Consider the following 6,520-nt stretch of genomic DNA (forward strand, 5'->3'; position numbering starts at 1 on the left):
GCCAAGATGATGATTCTCCGGATGAGCTGCCTTTACTAGTAGATGTTCCTATTGTATTTGATCCCTTGGGCAACAGATTGGCCATTTCCCCTTGTTAGGCACTTAGCATAACTGTTTTCATCTCCACAACGCTATTCATTTGAGCACAATTCCAAGTCCTGTTACAAAATTGAGAGTGAGACACTGGTACGAGAAATGTATTTCAAGAGGAAGTATAAGAAAAATCTGGCCTATCACACTGATTTGCATTTGCAATTTGCAATGAAAATGCCTCCAAGGATCCTATTACTGTATTAATTCACATCAGATGTGTAAACTCTCTAGAGATACAATCAGAGCCTGAACTATATGCAAGAGTCTGTTGCATGTGGTACTCTGTGCAATCGTAATGCTTTTATATTGATTGACTCATATCCTTGCTGCTTGGAAATAACAGCTAATCTTAAGGAGCTGTAGCAGCTGCTGGGATGTGATTTCTGTATGATGGAGTGAAGCTTATTCAGCAATCTTGTGATGATTAAGGTAATAAGGGTAATTTATTGCCTCTTCCATCTTAGCAATACCACAAGCCAAAACACAAAACCACTGCTAGGGGAGGCAAGAGCCCGCGGAAATGCTGGTGGATACTGGAGGGCACCAGGCCTCTTGCTAATGACATGCAAATCACGCCAGTCAAATCAGCAGCCTTTTAGCTCTGCAGAAAAGCTTTAATATATATGGAGCTGGAGATGACTATATAATTAAGATTTCAAGTCAAACACTTTCTGAACCAAAGATTCTGTAATATTGGGACAAACTATAAGACAGCAATGGTGGAGTGGCCAAGCAATGTTTTAGAAATCATATATTGTCTGTTTCTCTCTGTGCCCCAAAATAAATGAGGAAAATAAAACAAGGACAGAATCATTTTCTTTAGTTCTTCCAACATAGATGGCTCCTCTGAGCTCACAGACCAGGCAGAGGGAAGAAAGGGAAGGGATGAGTGGAAGCAGAAGGTTATTAGCAGGATACTTTGCATTCAATTAGATCCATCTCTGTAGTGCAACATCACCCAACCATGCATTATGTAACACATCTTCAGAAATCCCATAAAATGTGCAGGTTTACATCCTACTAACTGGTATATGAAATTGAGTTTAATTGTCAGAGCAGGCAGACATTATCCCAAAATATTTCAGCTGGAAACTGAAATTGACCAGAAATCCATATTGATACAGATCCATGAGCTCTGGTAATATGATGCTTAGCATCTACTTGCCCTCACACACAGAATAAAGACACAGGATAAGTTTATGAGAAGGTCTGTAGCAAATAAACTCTACTTCAGACTTGCCAATTTCAGATCTCTCAGTTTTGGAATCTTCCCATTCCAAAATTCAGTTTTCTACATTTTGAAGCAATTAGCAAAATTCATCATTTAGTGTGAATTTTTCCCCTAAGTAATGCATTTTTATATGCAGTTTTGACCGATGTACACATTTTTGCAAGCAATTTCCTCTAATACGATGTGTTCTTGTATATTGCTTTCACTTCATTTTTTTTCCTTCATTTTTATGTACAATTAATATATACATGTTTATAAACACTGGTTGGAGGGCTCCATTGAAAAATTCAGATAAGTGCGGATTTCATAGGATAGCTGTGTTTCAGCCCGCATACCGGTATTGTTACAGACCGTGCAAATTTGATATATTCAGCCTTAAATGCATACTGAATTGAATCGCTCTTCCATCCCTACCTGCAGGTAACTCAGATCTGAGAACATAGAAGAGAAAATCACCAAAACCTATCATTTAAGCAATGCTACCCATGTTCAAGCCCCTTCAACAGAGCTTCTTAGTACCATATCAAAGGGCATTCTGCTAGTTCACCCTGCCCCTGCTGATTAGTGTTCAGTAGAATGAAGGTTCCAGAGCCGAACACCCGTAAACATATACCCCACTATCCCAAGCCAGGTAGCAATGTCAGGATCATTTCTCAAGTGCTTCTCATCTGAATAGCGCTTCTGATTCCCTACAAGGTCTATGATATAATTTGCCTCCCTGCCCATGCTACCTACCCCTACATCAAATGAAACCCACCCAGGCCAAATCAATAGCAATATGGAGTAGCTGGTAAAAAGGTGATGGAACACGCAAAAAAAATATTCATTAGATGTCAGATGGGCAATCAGCTAATAATAAAAGGGAAGGTGGGCTGGCTGTCAGGCTGGAAGAAAGAGATAGACCCTGCATGGGTGCTGGACCTTTAAAAAGCCCATGCCTGTCCTAGAGCAGGCATGTCAAACCTGCTGCCCTCCAGATGTTTTGGCCTACAACTCCCATGATCCCTAGCTAGCAGGACCAGTGGTTGGGGAAGATGGGAATTGTAGTCCAAAACATCTGGAGGGCCGCAGGTTTGACATGCCTGTCCTAGAGTGATTGACTCCACTGCCCACATGATTCCATCCCCTTTGCAGCAGTAGGTTGGAACATTTTTGCCCGAATTCAAGAAAAGAGGGGGCAGATAATGAAATGTTATGCAGCTTGGATTATCTGTAATTACATTAAAATAGTCAAATGTTGACTGCTCTTCATTAGGCGCAGTTTATGGCAACTTGAACCAGCAAACTATCCACTACATCTCAAATGTGCCCTCTCATTTTGATACCCACACTGAACGTAGCAATGAACATATGGGATGTGGAAGTTTAATCAAATGCAATGTCTGTTCTCAGAGCTGCTTCATAAATATTTATTCTTAGAACATATTGCCTCATTACATAATACCAATTTCATAATTACTTCATTAAAGAGTACTTGTGCTCTGGGATGCTTTAACCTTTATTTGGTGGGAAAGTAATGAGAGACTTGGAATTTTGAATTGGCAGAGATCAGAGCTTCTAAAACTTTACAGCAATGACCACATGCCTAACATGCGTCCTCTTCTAAAGACCTCCAAATATCATGGGAACCTGTCAGCTGGATCTGCCAACCCTTATTACATCAAACAGCAGAATGGCGACTCAAAGATGAACTGTGTAGGGCACTCAACTTCTATTGTAAAGACAAATTTTTCTAGCAACTCAGTGTGTTCTACAGTTGGAAATGAAATATAGCCTTGGGTAGCTGATGCCTTAACACTTAGCATGTAATAATAATTAAAAAACCATAGTTTCTTTCATTTTATTTGATGAATTGTATATTATTTACTTGACGGAGTGGTACAAATTATTGAATTATATGAATATATACAAAAATGAGTTCTTAAATAAAAGAACATTGATTGTTTCTAGATGATGCTTGCTTACCTCTCAACTGGCACCATCATGGAAGACATATTTCCTATTCTTTCACACACAGGAGTACATTTAATAATAATAATAATAATAATAATAATAATAATAATAATAATAATGTATTATGTTGCCATCATCACTATTATTTCAGCTCCAGGCAAAAACATTTCTCTTCCCCTGGACCTTTAAGAATAGCTAGTATTAAGATTTTTAACTTAGTAAAATCAAAAGTGCTCTATCTGTTTGAATTGATTGGTGATGTTTCCATTTGTTAATTTGTATATATTATTTTACTTCTAAAAATACTTTTATTGTTTCATACTACAGTGTAAGTCACACCGGTAACATACATTTATGTTGAAGATATGAAGTGCAATGTATGCAAGGTATGTAATTAGTTATTGGATCAAATTCTTTTTAACCAATGAATATTAGCTGTATAACTTACTGAACGATGTGGCTTTGATAAAATGGGATCTAGTATGAAATTTTAACGGTGCAGTTCCTCTATTTGTTAATATGTCTGTTAAAGACATTTAACAGACCCTATACTTAATACCCTATACAGACCCTATACTTAATAATTTAATAGACCCTATACTTAATACAATTTAACAGACCCTATACTTAATAGACATTATGGAACACAAAAGTACATTGGGATCACTTTTCAATGTCAGAAAAAAAATATTACAATGTATGCAAACTATGTTGTAAGAAGTACTTGAATTGGGGGCAGGGTATTGTTTTTGTTTCTTAACTATGTTATGTATTTTAGTGTTTGTGTCTTGTAAACTGCCTTGGGGTCCTCAGAGGAAGGGTGGTATAGAAATTTAATAAATGAATATATATCTATGGGACCAGCTTCTCTTTCTAACATAGCACTTTGTAGCTGAAGTAGCACTTTGAATCAGATTTCTTACATAGGACTTTGAATCACAGTAGATAAGGCCACGTTTCTAAAGTGGTGGTAGAAGCAAAAATCTGAAGTGCCATATCTAATGTCTCCCCACTCTTGAGTCAGCAGAATGCGAGTGAAGATGGAGGAACAGTCTCACATTCCTCTATTTGTTAACGTGTCTTGATTTACACATGTGCACGCGCACGCACACTTCCCCCTTAGGAATACTAGGAGGGTAAGAGGAGGGAGAAATTTAGACATTTCCCTGCTTTGGGGGCATGCCCTTTAATCCAAGCCATTTCCTACCACCACACTACGCACCTTTTAGTTTAACAGAAACATCAGGATGAACAAGATCAGCCAACACCTGCAGTTATTGCTACCTTGTTAAGCCTCCTCCTGTATGCTTTATGTGTAGGCCAATATGTTCATTTATCAATGGATCCATTCTTGAATGAAGGGATAGTTGCTGAAGGTACCCCTTACGCCACTTGGTCATTTGTCCCAGTGACTGATTTTCTGTTGATCAGCTTCTGGGCAGCATTATATGACTTCCCTTCTGTCCTCTCACAAGCCTAAATATAGTTGGTCTATTTTATCAGCATTTTTCCAGCAGTTTGCTTTACTAGACAGATCCTATCATTGCAAGAAAATGAAACACCATCACATCACGTTCATGGATATCCTTCATGAGATAAGCAGCCCATTGTAAATGTACTGTTGACACGCCATTTTCTCATGCATTAGTGATCTCTTTTCATATTCATAGTTTTGTCACTGAAACAAACAAACAAAACAATTGTGTTGAGAAAGTCGCCGGGGAGAAGTTATTCTGTCCTCATAATACTAGAATGATGGGATCACACAGTGAAACTGACTGGCAATAGACTTGGGTCAAATGCAATATAATTTCACACAGCACATAATTAATTCACTGCACAAGATGCGTTGATGGTCATCTTTGATGGCTTTAAAAGCGGGGATTAAAATAATCCACAGAGGATAAATCCCTTAATGGCCATTAGTAATGATGAGGAAGTGAAATAGCATGCTGCTGAATGCCTTCAGGCCCTGCATTCTGGTTTCTTGGAGGCACCTGAGTGGCCACTGTGGGATGCAGGATGCTAGACTAGTCAGATGTTGGTCTGATCTAGCAGGGCTGTGTTAAATTCTTAGGTATTGTTGCCTGAGAATGTAAGAACAGCTTCCCGTGGTCAGGCAGATGCCAATAGGAAGCAATAGTGCAATAGCAGTTCATTCACTAGTTATTCCTAACAGCTGATATCCAGAAGCATAATGTCTTTTACAGTGGAGGTAGGACAGAACCATCATGACTAGCAGTTGTTGGTAGCCTTGTCCTCCATGAATTTTTAACAGGAAATTCCAGGGATCCTACTTGGGACCACAGGAACATGCTCTTCATCACATATGGCTCTTCATAGTCACAGACCAGTTTGATCCCAGCCATGTTTACTCAAAAGTCCCATGGAGTTAAATTAAATTCGCTACCAGGTAGTAAGTGTGCATAGAAATGCAGCTGTAGTCTTCGTTTTTATGTACAGAAACTGCATGTCAAGGCGGAGGTTTCACCAGCATATTAAAACCACTTACATTTAGGTTCAGTAAATGCCATATTTTTCCAAACTACATCATTTCTAAATGGGGTGTAATGTTATTATTCAAGCAAAGCCCCTTTCTTGCCCAATAATAGACATATCTATCTTCTTAATATGCAGTCAAATTAAATACGTACCAAAGTGAGATGGCTGGTAGAATTAATTCAAATACTTAGTCCTTTCCTTCAACTGGCATTCTTCCAAGATATCATATTCCTAATATTAATCAAGTACTTTAGTAGCTGTGACACATGAAAAAGGGTCAGGGTTAAGTGATTCTGCGAAAATTCAGGTGCTTTCCAGGCTCTCTGAAATTGCCCTTCTGCTCAGCCCCTAAATCGTTCCTCTCTCTTAAAGCATTATTTATGGTGCCATGGCTACTTTAAAAGTGCACCAAATCACAAGAGGCATAATCCCTTTCACATAAAGAAAAAGGGCCGCTCTGAAGGATAAACTCCCCTGTTTCAGTGGCTTTCAGCCAACTACATGATGAAAACCTCTTCAGTCTCTGCTATTGTGTTTGGGAGCAAAGCTTGCGAAGGTGGCAGCCACGTAAAATACACAGCACTCTAAGCAAATCAATGCCTCTGCAAAAGGCAGCATTCGCCAACCTGATATGCTCCAGATGTTTTGAACTGCAACATCTGAAGAAGTGTGCATGCACACGAAAGCTCATACCAAAATATAAACTTAGTTGGTCTTTAAGGTGCTACTGAAGGAACTTTT

The sequence above is a fragment of the Zootoca vivipara genome, chromosome Z2 (assembly GCF_965207765.1).
Source record: "Zootoca vivipara chromosome Z2, rZooViv2.hap1.1, whole genome shotgun sequence".
NCBI lineage: Eukaryota > Metazoa > Chordata > Lepidosauria > Squamata > Lacertidae > Zootoca > Zootoca vivipara.